Raw genomic sequence first — 15,786 nt, forward strand, 5'->3', positions numbered from 1 at the left:
TCTGGTTCTTTTCCTTGCACATGTTTATTCCTGCTTTTAGCTTTAGTGCTTGCTATTGCGGTACATGCAACATAGTAATTGACCAAGAAATATCTTTGTCATAGATCCGTGGGTTTACATAATGCTTAGCCTAGAACTTAATTGACTGCTTTTAATTGATATGTTATCCTATTGTTCGACTAAGTATAAAACCAGTCTATGGGTGTGTTTGGTTCACGGAAAATGTAATGTTTTTGGAAAATGTTTTCCGGGAAACCATTTTCCAGGAAAATTGTTAGTTTTCCTTTGTTTGATGATACGTGACTGAAAGTATTTTTTGGTGTTTGGATCGCATTTGAAAAATTATTGAATGACATTTGACCTAACAATTGACAATAGTGTAGCTCTTACTTCCAAATTAATTTGTTGAGTCTATGTTACTTTATAAACGGATTTTTCTCAATCAGTTTAATAAATCTAGAATTTGAACCTGCAAAATGAAAAGGAAACCTGAATTCATACACGTTTTTTTTTTCCTGAAAATGGACATGATTTCCGGTTACAAGAACAAGTCAAAACGATCTCATTAATCGCAACAAACATGCGATTAGCGATTATTTCAGCAATCAATCAAAAGGACGGGTCAGCGAAATAACAAGATCTGGATGGCAAACAACTTATCAAGGAGGCGCCTTGACCATTGCATCTAGAAATGTGAAGATGGCTATTCTTCCACAAAGTAAATCGACTCTCTCACTAGTTTCTTCGTAGAGCAGATACTTACCCATCATTCTCATCCAAAACCCAACAGCGAAGAACGAATTCTAAACCCTTTTTATTCACGAAATCAAGGCTGAATTCTGGGATTTGGGACGCCCAAAAAACGTGGGTCTCGTCTAAGATTTCTCTTTCTAAGAACCCCATAAGAAAATAGGCAGTGAAATTGAAACTCTCCCATTGATCGACATCAACCATCAAATTGCTTCTCAACACCCAGAAAGCGATAAGCCAGAGGCATCAATCAGCAATCACAGCCACACCAAATCAGCAGAAAGACTAGAGAACACACTTCTTAAAGACAACATAAGAAATTCTCGGTCACGAGGCGTGCTTTCACCTGGAAAAGGCAAAACTGAAGGAGACTCTGAGCAGAGAAAAAGAGTAGGTCATTGAGCTGGGCGACTTTCGGAGCCTAGTTACCAAAGGTCCAATGTTCAGACAATATCAAGAACAAACATTCAAAGTCTGATGCTTAGCTACTTGAATAGCTACTACAAGTAACAAAAGAACGAGTCTAATGTTCAGACAATATCAAGAACAAACATTGAAAGTCAAATGCTTGTCAATATCCACTTTCTCTTCTATTTAAGAAATCTTCAAGCCATAACTTCTTCAGCTTAACACTCTTGACAATGAATGCTTTTGCAACTCTCTCCTTGTCCACTAGATAATCAAAGGCATGTGCAAGGGTAGCTTCATCAAAACCTTCAATCTCCATCACTTCTTTGTAGAGCTCAGCAACATCCAATTGATTTTGACTCATCTTTTTTATTGCATTAGCAACCTCTCCAATTTGTTCTGAGAGCATTGCAAACCTATCATCCTTGTTAGTGGCACGACTTCGCTTTCTATTAAATCTTGAAGGATCTTCTATTCCTTTCGTAGTTCATTACCATCATCTAGTTCAGTTGAGAAGTCCGAATCGCCAAAAGAAGGTAGGTCGATGTCTCCAAATTGTTTTGCAAAGCATCCTGTGGCCATGTCTCTCAGTCCTTCCGTGCTCAACATTCGATTTGAAAGCAAGATAGCAATTAGAAGCGGCTGCCGAAAGCCACCTGAAATTTGTTAGTCAATAAACTTGAGTCCATTGATGGAGCACACGGATTCAAAGCTCAAGCGCGCAAGAACATCACGATCCGAAGAGCACTGGATGTGGCAAGGTGAGTGGCGGATTCCGGCGCCGATCAACGGGGCAGAAGCTTCTGGAATACGCAGAGGATTGAGAGAGAGGCTTTGAGGGGCGTTTCACTTCAATTGCTTGAAGAAGATGAACAGAAATGTGAATCAAACAACTGAAACGCAGAGAATCAACATTAACTCAATGATGTAAAACATCGATCAAAAAAATTCTAAGATTATTCTCAAATCGGAGAGGAGAGAGAACCTGGAACCGTGTTGAGCGTCATTGAAGAAGAGCCAGACCTTCAATGATGAAGAAGAAGATCTGGACCTTCAATGGCGAAGAAGATGCGCATCATTGAAGAAGAGCTGAAGAAGAAAGACGAGCGAAAGAAGCGAAGGGAGAGAGCGGCGTAAGGAGAGGAAAAGTGAAAGGTCAAAAGAAAAAAGATGAAAAGGGAAAGTGTTTTCATCATTTGAGGGGGAGGAATTCATTTTCCTAAAATAACGCATGATATTTGTGTTGACCAGAAAGCCATTTCCGTTGACCAAATCTGTTTTAGAGATCTAAATGGCTGAAAATCCGGAAAACACTTTCCGGTAAAACACTTTCAGTCAAACAAACACATCCTATGTTTCATCTGTAACTATTCCCCTTGACGGCAACAAAGTCGGTCATCTTTCCCTGTTGATCGAATGTCTTCAATGGAATTGCTGTCCTCAATCACGGAGTTTCCTTCCAATTCTGTTTTCTCCAAATACGCATTAAACTCCGAAGGTCACCAACATGAAAATTATCTTTTTGGAGAGATGTGTTTGATATCCACAAATTGCTTGTCAATAGTCTGACATGAGTAGAGATGAATAAAAAAGTTAAAATTATCTTTTTGGAGAGATGTGTTTGATATTCATAAATTACTTGTCAATAGTCTGACATGAGTAGAGATGAATAAAAAAATTACGACAAAGTTGCGTTTTAAAAAGATGTTATCGTTGAGCAGACTTGAACGAGGGCCTAGGTTGGGCTGTTTTTGCCAATACTTTCGGTGGCAAAATCTTGTTGCGGGCATGGCCCGAGCTAGCTCGGGCCCAATTGATTTGGAAATTATCCAAACCCGTCCATATATGTTCCTCGGGCCCATTTCAATCCGATAGGGTTTGAGCGTGTCCGCAGGTCAGCAGACCCGTGATCAAGTCTGAGCCCTAACCGAGAAGCCCCCGTTAATATGGAGCTTTCATGCTTGCAAAACTATATCATAATGTGATTTTTACAATGAATGAACCCAAATTGAAGTCCACCTGGTCCAAAAATGCAAGTATTGATAACGTGGAGAGGACGATGAAGTTAATGTGTATTGATAAACTTTTGCCCTTGATACCCAAACTGTCGTAATATAAGTGGACAAACCGTTGCGCTTGATACACAAAGACTTTATTTATTTCGTAAAAATAAATGTTTTAAAAAATATTTGCCAACAAATAATTGCTTGAATTGCTTAAAATGATTTATTAATACCAATTTATATCTAATGAAAATATCTCTTCAATTAATTTTTATAAGCGATATAAGCTATCGTTTTTGAAAAAATATTTTTTCGGATCATTTACTCCCCAGCCAAACAAACGGAGGCTGATGAACCGTGGGGAATGAGGTCACTTAATTTGTGCTGATTAACTTCTTTGCCCTCGACTCGATACACAAAATGCCAATTAAATAATAAAAATAGAAAAGTCAAACATAGCTTAAGGCAGAAATGTAGACATAAGGAGCAAAGACCGGTCAAACAGTACACCGCGATCCTCCCCAAAGGGAGAACGATTCCTTCCTTCCTTCCCTTACAAGACAATTACCAGAAAAAAGGCCACAAGATTAGCAGCGCACGTCGTATCCTTTTCGTAACCCTCGTTCGCAACCCGCTAGTTCGCTTGCTCTTGTTGACTCGTGCATCCTAAGCAGCTTAAACCGATCTTCCCCCACTCTCCAGGACCGTCCCCGTTTACACTTTCCAGGATCATCCTGACATTTTCATGGCTTCTTCTTAGGTGCAGAACACGTAGAAGACATCCAACCACGTTTACGCAATGCCTAGGGGAGGGACAAAACAATGGTTGGCTTATTTCCAAGTTCATCATCATCATGTCCGATCCAAAAAACCATACAAAGCACCGCATTATTTAACTAAGCAAATAGGGATGAGCGATTCCAAATTTTTTTTTGTTCCACCTGAAACGTGGAACTCGGACTAGTGATTCATTAAAGGCCATGGAATATTGCAAAATCACCCGAAGACATAGACAAATAAAAACACAAATTTATTCTAGATTCTAAATTCTAAATTCCAAGTTCTACAAACCTAAAATCTGAAACTTACTTATCGAAACAGGTTTCCTATTTTTGGAACCTAAAAGCTACCTTGTATACTTTAAAACCGGAAATTGGATCGGCTCTCACAAGTGGGTTATTTTATTTTAGAATCATGCTCAACCCTGCAAACAAAGGCGAGAGGATCTGCGAGATGCATTTCAGCTCATGCCGGGACATGGGTGCAGTGATTGCCAAATGATTGGCGAAACAGCACGTGATCCTGCTTGTGCTCCTCCAATCCCCACGATGTGCCAAGCTTCGCATGAGATGGGAATTTTATGTCGGGCCGTCGAAGTCGAAGGGAATGCTTTGGGTGCGTTTGGGAATATTTTTGGGGAAAATCCTTGAAAAAAGTAAAGGCCCTTGACTTAAAGGAGTTTTTCAAAATGCAAATTGTGTTTGGTAAATTATATTTGTGAAAGTTAATTGTGAAATATTTTTGAGCAAAATAGTGTTTGGACAAATTAACTATACAAAAAACTTTTGTCATTAAAAAAAGGAAAAAAAAAAAAAGAGTTGGCCGGTTACTGCCGGTGAGGGGCAAGCAATTCGGCAAGGGTCACCGCAACTAGATCGAGTAGCCCCGGCAACCTCCGCATGGAGGTCGCGGCGCGGCAGTCACGCAACCTTTCGCAAGGGTCGCAACAACCTAGATCATGACCCAATCGCGACCAGATCGCCCGATCCCTATGGCGGCGACCCTCGCCAAACGGTGTGCAACCCACCGCGCCGCGACCTCCATTTGGAAGGTGGCTGGGGCTCGCGATCTAGTCGCTGCAACCCAGATCGTGCGACCAAATTTGGGACACTGCGACCTCCGGTGACCCAGGTCTACCGGAGTCGCAGTGTCGTCGAGAGTTGCAATAGTCGCGCGACCTTGCTACGACCCAAGTCCGGGTAGTCACTAGGGGTTGTAGCGATCACGGTGATGCGACTCGCGGGGGGTCGCCGAGGTCACGCGACTAGCCGCTGATGGTCGCCGTGACCACATCGGCCTCATCCTATGTTTCATCTATAACTATTCCCCTTGACGGCAACCGACCAATCATTACTGACGTCGCCGAGGTCCCATGGCAGCCTTGGACTTTCAGCCTTCCAAAGGCTCACTTTTTGCCAAGTATGTTTACAAAATAAGTTCCCAAACACCATTTTTTAGCCCAAAGGGCTTTGGATGGCCAAAGTGGCTTGGCAAAGCCACTCCCAAACGCATTCTGCCCCTCGCTTCTCCTTTCTTTTTGTCCAGCTTGACATTGTCGTTTCGTGGGGGTTTGGAAGAATAGGGTGACAGTAAAATGCCGACGTTACCACGTGCGCGTGCACTGTCAATCGCCCGACGGCGCTCCGTCTCGGGCGGTCGAAGGAGCGTCGCATGCAGCGGCGCGTTCGCACGTGGAGCGCCAGCGCAACGCCCATTTCCTGCGAGCGATACCACCTCGCGAAAACACCGGTTTGGATCGAAAGCAAGAATTATTCAATTTTTGTAATAGCATTCGTTCTTTTTAATTATATAGTCAAAATTTACGCAAACGATATGACGAAAGTTGCTTATCCACGCTTGCAAGTGATTTTTAACTTCCAACACCAGGAAAACGATTTTAATATATATATATTGTTCACCCAATCATGGTGTCACGTTTTTTCTTTATCTTTAATCACTACAATATTAAATAGGAAAATTTATCTAAAAAGTCTAAACTTATACAGTGACTAATTCAGTCGTAAACTTTTCAATTTAGTCACTTTAATCATCAATCTTTTGACGATTTAATAATGTAGTTCATTAGCTGAAAATTGCTGATGTGGACGTTGATCGAAGAAAATAAGAAAACAAAAAAACGAAAAAGGAAAGCAAAGGAATTGGAAAAAAAAAAAAAAAAAAAATTGAAAAGTTGTCAACGTCAGTACCAATTATGCTAGGTAGGACGGCTAACATTTACGTCAGCGGTTTCTAACAAAAATTAGATGGAAGTACTACATTTAAAATCATCAAAAGGTCTTGGCTAAATTGATCAAAATTAAAAAATTTAGAACTAAATTGACCACCATGTAATAAGTTTAGAACTTCTCAAACAATCATCTCCATTAAATGATTGGTGATATGCAATCAAATCTTGATTTTCATTTTGTCATTAGCCTGTCCTACATATGTTAATGCATCTGACTTAATCATGATTATTCTAAAAGAACATCAAGAAAATCGTCTAGATTGAATGTGTTACCAATGAAGCTTTGTACAAGGGAATTACAAAAAAAAAATTTATAAACCTATTGCAATTGTGTCAATTCAACTTTAAACCTTCTTTTTTTGTGCCAATTTTACCCATCCAACAATTATGGTCGATCAGGGTTGATATGGATAATTTTTAATTATGTTTTAATATTGTTTTGATTTTTTTCTTTTCTTTTTTCTTTTTACCTTCTTCTTCCTCTAGCTAGTTGTCGGTTGAGACCTACCAAAGGGTAGGGTTGGGAAAGCCGACCTTGTCGTTGCTATGTGAGGGCTTGCCTCAACCAACCATGGTGAGGCCAACCCCCGTTGGCCCTAGCCTTTGGCTAGACCAGCTAGAGGAAGAAAGAAGGGAAGAAGGAAAGAAAAAGACAGAGAAAATAAATAAATTGAAAAGTATTATTAAAAATTATCCATGTTAGTATCGGTTGTGCCACGTCAGTAATGATTGATCAAAACTAGTCGAATGAACTAAATTGATATAAATGCAAAAGATTTATAACTCAATTGGCAAAAAAAAAAAAAAAAAAAGATTTAAAACTAAATTGACATAATTACAATCCATTTAAGACTTTTTTTGATAATTTTCCTGGCTTTATACAATTGTTGTAGCAAAATAATATGTGGAAGAGCTTTTAGAGTAAATGTGTCACAAGTTGAGCTTTACATACCATACAGATGAGTCCTATATTTCTTGGAAAAATAAAGGTAATGTCTTGAATACAGTATTAAAGAAAGATTCCTTCTCTATCTCCAAATTAAGTTAATGAAGTTGGCCAAGGAATGTAATGATATAAGTAACGACATTTGACTTGAATATTAAAGTGTTAACTAACCCCCAGTTAGACACAAAACTCACCAACTCTCCACATGGATTCTCCCCCTATCATGAGATCGACACTTAATAGATCAATCATGTTTTAAATACCAAATATTACAAGGTTAATTTTTCCACACCAATAAGACCTATGTCCCGTTTCGAGAGGGAGAAAGAGTAGAATATTGTATGTCCTATCATCGATCCTTGTGGCACAACTTGACAATCTGCTACCATGTCTTGTGCAGCCACATGCGCGTAGGTGAGGAGAGATGGTGCGATTTGAATTTCAGAAGTTATGTGCGTCCATGTGCCTTCAGTTGAAATAAGGCAATACCTAAGGCCAAAATGAGACTTAATATAAGAAATTTGAAAAAGTTAGCAATGGTGATGAAGCACTTCATCGATCCAAATTTATAGTTTACCTAAATTGAAGCAGGCTCCAGTGTGAAATCTTATGGACTATAAGCCAAGCCAGCAAGACTCATTGATCTGATTGATATTATCATTCATTTCTTACCTACTTATTTTTGTTTAAATTGTGCATCAAAATGTAGCACTACATCTATATATGACTAATAATTACGATGTATGCACAAATATTCATGTCTACAAGAATAAGAAATTCGACCAAACCAAATGGAAATCCAAAACATTGAACTAGAATTAAGTTTCATTAGACAAATGATAGGGCGAAAACGGAAATACATCAAGTTAAGTTTCAATGCGAACCCGATTTAATTTCAAGTCATCCCATTCGATTTGACTGTGTTTTATTCTGCTGTGCTCTTCTTCAGTTATGATTTGGGAAAGCTCCCTCCCACCAATGCGTGATTCATCACCACAGCCAAGATCGTAGTCAAATACCAGATGTCGGTCGTGATTGGGAAATCTCAATTTGCTGTCTCTCTAGCCTATAATCGAGTAGCTTGTTCTTTGGACCTTTTCTCCACACTCCATTTGATAGCTTCGAAGTCTCCCGATGAATTTTGACGGGCCTGTTTTAGATATTTAGAAAATTCCTTGTATCTCCTTTTATTGTGTATATCTTTCTCTATTGTTTATATGTCTCATAAATTATAATTGTTATTGTGAATTGAAAAAAAGGGAGCCTGAATATACATTTCTTTACCTTAACTAGTCACCTTCCTTCTGGTGTATAGATACTGTTGAATGCACGAAATTCATGCATTCTCTCTTTCGCTTAATTCGTCTGCCTATTTGTGATTGACGGCGTTGATGAAATGCCAATGTATATCCCAATCTCGAAAAAAAATGGGACTCCTTTTGCATTGCATATATACGTGTGTCATCATAATGCGTTCTGTTATAGATATTTAGAATACGTTATTTGATTCTCCACATCTCTCGGGATTGTTTATATGTTTCTTTTGACTGTGCATATCCCCGATTGGTTATGATTAATATTTCATTCTCATGTTATTTTAGATAGTCTTTTAATAAAACTTATAAATAAGAAAGCTCATGTAAATACATGAATCTCTCCATTATCTCCTCCGCATTATTTCTCATATTTGTTAACACTTAAATTTTGATGATCCGTTTAAACATTTATTAATTACAAAAAAATTAATGATTAAATTTTAAACCTTGGCAAAAAAAAATTTCATTAAATTGCATGGCATATAGGCATTAAGAGCATTTGCATTAATAGATATAGAGCCTTTTTTAATTAAAAAAAAAAAATAAAATTAATTAAAAGAGCTATTTTTTATTTTTAAAAAACAAGCGAGAGAAACGCGGGAGAGTAAAGGCGAGAGAGCGAGAGCTGAGACTGAACAGAGAGCGAGAGAGAGAGAGAGGGAGCCTCGGTCGAGCCAGAAACCCTTCGTTCGACGTCACACACCACCCGCTCGACATAATGCCTCAGTTAGATCTATTTTCGTGCTTTCCGATTTGGCCAAAACGGAGTGTCCATGTGTTAGATCCGTACTGTCGAGGCGATTTTATTGTGGTCGGCAATCCCGAGCGTCGATCGTTTAGTCATTTCGCCGCCTTTCCACCGTTTTCTTTCAACCGTTTTCGTGGATTGGCCGAGAAAGGCGGATGATGCTAGCCGCCGACAAATCTAGAGGTCGCGAGAGGTCGGCGACGAGTGGCGTTCCGAGTGGCGTTCCGAGTGGACGACGGTTGGTTGCTCGGTGGTGAGAGTGCCGGCGATAACATATTCAGAAGATGGGGACGCTTCGGATGGTATTGCTTCACTCCGGGAGAAGACCTGCGGAGGTGGAGGTGTCGAGAAGAAGGGGACGAATAAGAAAAATGGATCAATAAAAAAAATTTCCAAATAAGCGCTTAAAGCATTCTTATTTTCTCAAAAAAAAAAAAAAATCCAGAGTGAACCTTATTTTCAAAGAAGGTCTTAAAGTGTGTGAAATAAGAATTTCTGTTCGCCGGCCGGCGAGAATGTGATATTTCCGGCGACTCGACAAAGGACATTTTTGTCCAAAATTTTTTTAAACTAATAGAAAAGTCCAAAACCCAAAACTAAAAATCTCTTCTCCTTTTGCTGCACGTTCTTTTCTTCCGTTCTCCAGCGATTTTCAGCAATAAAGCTAAAAGAATAAAAACGTTCTTTCCTTCTGTTCTCCAACCCAGAAACACCTGAACGATAGAGTAAGCATCGGCGGGCCTTGGCAGTGCGCGACCAACGGTGGCGTGAATCGGGCGGCGGCTGCGATGACGAGGTTAATGAACCTTCGCCCTCCCAAATCAAAATCATTTCGTTGTGTCTTTTATTTTGCTTCTGTGATTCAACTGAGGTTAGTGAGAAAGTGTTCACAAAGTTCAAGGATTTTGAAAGAAACTCAAAGAAAAAAATTCCTCCTGGCTCTCCGACCCATGTTCTCTTCTCCAATCGCTGCTTCATCTCGCCTCATCACAAGCTTTCGATCCTCGTTGCTGACCTCCAAAACGTACGCGCTTCGATTATCTCACATTCACTGATTCTTCAGGTAGTATTGGTTTAAAATCTCATATGATTAAGGCTGAGTTGATGATTTAAATGCATATTTGCTTTGATTGTGATGGATTGAAATGAGTTGTTGGTTTAAACTTGTGTATAAAGTACACCACACACCACGTGCTTGATGGAATGCCTAAACAAAATACTCGTTTGCACTAGCTTATTGGTTGCATTCCACTTTATGATCTGTTGGCTTTCGTGATACTACGGTTGTGTGTACAACTGTTGGCTGCGGGCAGTAGCTGAGGGATGGTGATCCGGTGACTAGAGTTGGATGTCGGTGAAGCTGGATTTAACACTCTAATGATTTGAATCTTAGGAAAGTCCTTGGTGAGTGATTTTTTGTTGAAAACTGAAGACTCTTTATAGGTTCAAAAGATAAGTGGTGAAATATTTTACTAACAGCCAGTGCCTGAACTTGTACATGTTTTGAATTTTGTGACCGACACATCTCTCTCTCTTCTTTTGTTTGACAGAAACTTGGAGAAGGCGTCGAGGGTGTATACATATCTATAGGTGATTAGTGCAGGACCACGGCATCTGAATACATTGACGTATGTGTCGAAATGAGATTGTGTTGCCACGAGTTACTGATCATTTGTTGAGCACAATATATTTAAACAAGCAAACGTGCATCTTTTCCAAAATTATGTGAAATGATTATCAAAGATATTAACTTTGGTGTATGTCTTTTGTGTTGTTTCTTTGTTCAAGTTGGTTTCGTTATAGGTAGAAATGGAGATCCATCAAACATTTGCAGACCAAATCAGGAGCATTTATCCATTCCACCGAATCATTTTTAGGCTCTTGTGAAGAACAAGATCATTTGAAGCCTACCTTCAACAAAGTAAAAGGAGAGAATATATTATTAGGTGTTTTGATATTGTATTATCTTTAGGAAGATGGGGGAGGGGTGTGATTAGTTGTCGTTTGTGGACCGTGATCAGTGGAGCTTTCTATTGAGTATAATGAGGTGCACACATATTGAAGTTGTAAATTCATGTGTTGTTGTCTTTTTTTGTAATGCAAATATTAAAGTTTAATAAATTCAAGTATTTAAAGATGATTTCTTGACGATCCTCTAAATTCCTTTCATTAGTGCTAAGTTCAAAATGACTTCCATTTGTTTCTGCTAAGTAACGAATACTTCACGTATTTCACCTGTGCGGTCTTTTTTCTATTTGGATTTAATGGAACCCGTGTTTTAGTAAACCTTGTGAAACAAAATGCGCAATATCGCCAGATTGGGAAATTCATTTTCAAGTACTAGACTGCTTTTTGAAGACCTGGGATATTCTTCGCAAGAGAATACAATCTTGAATATATGTTAAATCCAGAATCCAGGTGAGGAAAAGATATTCAAAATATATATATATCTTGCTTGCTCGTAAGCACATCAGCCATCATCATTTACCGAAGTATCAGTCTCAATTATAGAACGATTCTATACTCTCATACATGCTTCACATACATAAGAAATACTTATTATATAATATCAAAAGTACGTGAATACAAGTACATCTAGCCAGCATTCCTTCTTTACACCAAATCACTGAAAAGGGAAAAATCGGAATCCTCTCACTAGGAGTTGATCGACTCGGTGGTAAACCTTCAAATCTCATCCCTTGCTCTGGAAAGACGAAAGTGAGCAAAATGATAGTGGTGCTATAAAATTTCAAATGGCATGTAAGTAATTACTCATAAAGAATATTGTTACGCAACAGGAAAACTAACCTTCCTGAAACAAATCACTTGCACTAAAGTTACCACCACAAGAATGATCCTGCAAAAAGCCTGTAAATAAAGCATCACATCTTTCGTGTGTTGTGGGATGTGTAAATTTTTATATCACTGAAGTTACAAAGAGCAGAGAAAATTGCCATTTTGTATACTCATACAAATGTATGTTCCAACTTTCCAAGCCATCAGGAGATGCTTTTTCTTCCTTATGCAGGCCATATGCAATATACTTCAAGTGCATAACAATGAAAATGTGCATAGGTAGGTTCTTGCAGTTATTTTAAGAGATTCTTGGCATTGAAAAGAGATCTTTTAAAGAATGGTTCAAGACAAAGTCACTGACTTCCCTAACAAAATTCAGCAGCCCCAAGTACAGACGCACCTTGACCTTTCACGACTTCAACTATTCGCTTTGCATCTTTATAACCCTTATTATGCCAAAAAAAGAAACAGAACCCCATGCAAACTTACTTGTTTGATGGAAAAGAGAAACATCAAACATTTCGACATAATAAATCTTCCCCATATAGCAAACCTATACATCGAAATGCTTCAAAAACAGACTCAAATAAACCCATTCATATCAATCAACAGTAAAAGAGAAAAAGAGTTTGGGGTGTTGGTCTTGTTGGTCTTGTATATCTAAAACAAATTGCTCATCTTCAACCACCTTCTTGTTTAGTAGGTCTTCACATTCCCCTCTTTTTTACCTACAGTTGAGTCAAAAAATAAATAATTAGTCAAAACAAAGCCAAGCACAAGTAAGAACTCTTTTACGACAAAATTAAGCATAGATGGATACTTGCATCTTCTCTCTTCCCATAGATGCTGTTGAGCTTGAAATGTTGTTGAAGAATGACACAAGCAGTTGAGCTGTCTTAGTTTGTGATGTTGTGGTTAAGGGAGTGCTTTCTACCATATCTTATGAGGATGGAGCAGATGTAGAAATTGCCAAGGTTGATGATGTTGCTATTGCTACTATTGATGTTGTCATTGATATTACTGATGGATTCTTACAATAATATTTGTTATGGCCTAACCCACCACATTTCCCACAAGTGATTGTCATATTTTTGTCTCTCCAACTTTGCTCTCGTAGGCTCTTGCAGAGCTTTTTTCTTCCTTGTCTTTAAATTGTCATCAGCAACTTTATTCACTGACTTTGTTCTTTGTTTCTTCTTTCTGTCAACTTGCTTGGGCACATTTGATCGGAGTAAATGCTCTCTAACGGGCCATGTGTCCTTAAAATCTACAGCATGCACAACATAACTATAAGTCTGCTTATATATTTCTATACTGAAATATGTGTGAACCCATTTTTCAAGTTGTTCTCTCAAATATAAAAGAGCCGTTACAACATGATAACAAGGGATTCACTAATGTCCTTTCTTCTATAGCTACAAGTTCTGTGTCTTATACTAACTACTCTCTTTTCTCCATATGGTTCACTCAATTCAAACTCATCCTTGCCATTTCATGCAGGAATCCATAATGCTGAATTTTTTTTTTCTTTGAAGATCCAATATCTCTTGGATCTTAGGACAAATCACACCATTGTAGTTAGCCAACTCATCTCTTTGCTTATGAATCATTTCCATGAGTTGCACTATTATAGTGTTGACACCTGATTTTAGCAAATCTAGGGAAATAAGGAAAATAAAAATTGCATTTGAATAAATAAAAGGAAAAAAATGAAAAATTGGAGGAAATTGATTTGATTGATTATGCATTGAAAATTGAAATTCTGATGGATATTCGGATTTTGTTAAATGCAGAAGCAATTTAAAAATCAAGTGAATAAGGGGTAAGAATTTTACAAAATGGAAGAAATTTGAGAAAGATTGAGCTGATTGCGAAATCACACTCTAATTTACAGATTTGATTTAATGTGGCAAGAGATGGAAACTTGGAAATGCCATAAAAATGCAGTCATATGGAACTACTATAAAAGAGTGCTGCATTTTTCAAGAAAAGGGGAGGGATTATCCGGAGAAAAAGAGAGCAAAAATTCAGAGAGAAATTTTCGCGAGAAAATTCGAGCAAAAGAGAGAGAAAAAGAAGAAAAGTAAAAAAAAAAAAAAGAAGCCCCCACGCGACTGTTCATCTTCCTTGGGGGGGTGTCCCTCCCGGCGCCGGCGCCGGCTGCCCGCACCATCGCCGTCTCGCCCGCCGCCGCCGCCGCCGCGACTCGGCCGTACCTGTGACACCGGACCGCCGCTCCGAACCTCCACCTGTGAGCCCGCGTCGAGCTGTCGCCCCCTGCTCCGTCGCGCTCCGCCTGTAACCTCTCGCGGGCCTCCGTCCGAGAGCGCCCAGGCCAGCCCCGTCGCCGGCGTTCGCAACCCGACGCCTCGCCGCGTCTCCTTCATGAGCCGCCCCCTGCAACTTGTCGGATCTCCGACCGACTGCGCTCATCTCTCCACCACGACGCCTTGCTCCGCCAGATCCGGCCATCGCGACCTCCGATCGGTGACCCGACGCCACAGATCCAATGACCCGACAACCCATTGTTGCTCTCCGCCCTGCTCGTGACCGACGCCAGGAGATACGAAGCCCGTGACCGACGCCAGGAGATACGAAGCCCCTGCTCCGCTCGCGACGCCGCTCGCCAAACTCTCCGTGCCGCCCGCGACGCCGCGCCGCTGTCCCCGCCGCGACGTGACGCCACCGGAGCCCGCACCACCGCTGTTCGCCTCGGCCCGGCGCCCGACAGCCAGCCTCGCTCCCACGCCGCCGCTGCTCGCCTCACCCGCGTCTGCACCAGCGCCCGACGTCCGCGACCCCCCCTTCTCCGATGCCGCAGCTTCCCCCGCGACGCCCCTCACCGTTGCCCTGCTTCGCCGGAGTCCCTCACCGGTAGCTACCCTTACTGCTCTAGCCGGACGTGCTGCTTGCCGTTGATCCCCTCGCCGGAGTCTGTTGCCGGCGAATCCCCTCACCGGACCAACCATCATCTTTGCTTGGAAAAAACAAAAAACAAAAAGAAAAAAAAAATCAATTTAGGTAGTTTTTTTCTTATTTATTTATCTTATTTTATTTTCATTATTTTTGTTATTTTACTTTATTTGTTCTTTTTAGTATAATTAGTCATTGATATATGATTGGAAATTTCAACATATTACCCGATTCACAACCGCGCTTGGGTTTTTTATTTCATCTATAAGGCTTTAGATGAAATAATTAATCAAGCGGGAATAAAATTGATATTTTGATCTAGGCTTAAGATCAATTTATTGATTTTGTTAGCGAGATATTATCCATGGATTTGAATAATGTATTATACTTTTGGGTGATTTTGAATGGTTTGTCTTGTCTTAATTGCTTTCATTATCTTGAAATATGTTTGGGTTAGAATATTACATGCTTTAAGGTTATTTGCATATTTAGATTAAGCATTTTATTTATCATGGATTGTCAAAATTTAAATAGTAATAAAAATAAAAAAATAAATTTAGGACGTTAGATTGTCATTTCATTAATTTAAATTACATGTTTAATTATTTAATAATTTTAATTTCGAATTTATAAAGAAAAAAAAAAAAAAAACCTATAATTAGGGCATTCTCTGCACGTCATTACATATTAGGGTAAAATTACATATAGTTTAATTCTAAATAATAGTTTTAGTTTATTATAAGTTTTAATAACCTTTTAGATAGATTGCATTTTCGTTAGGGATTTCTAAGTTAGGGTAACATCCTAGTTTGAATTAGGATTTGACTTAACTTCATTCCCGATACAAATTAGATGATATTTTAATTTACGTGGATAAT

General features: G+C 39.4%; 1 long non-coding RNA gene across 1 annotated transcript; it reads left to right on the forward strand.

Annotated features, from left to right (window-relative positions):
• The first annotated feature begins 9,731 nt into the window (after positions 1–9,731).
• LOC104429401 lies at positions 9,732–11,336 on the forward strand. The gene is made up of 2 exons (XR_005552058.1): positions 9,732–10,827; positions 10,988–11,336. It is a non-coding gene; the product is annotated as an uncharacterized LOC104429401 (long non-coding RNA).
• Positions 11,337–15,786: the final 4,450 nt, after the last annotated feature.

The sequence above is a fragment of the Eucalyptus grandis genome, chromosome 6 (genome assembly GCF_016545825.1).
Source record: "Eucalyptus grandis isolate ANBG69807.140 chromosome 6, ASM1654582v1, whole genome shotgun sequence".
Taxonomy (NCBI): Eukaryota; Viridiplantae; Streptophyta; class Magnoliopsida; order Myrtales; family Myrtaceae; genus Eucalyptus; species Eucalyptus grandis.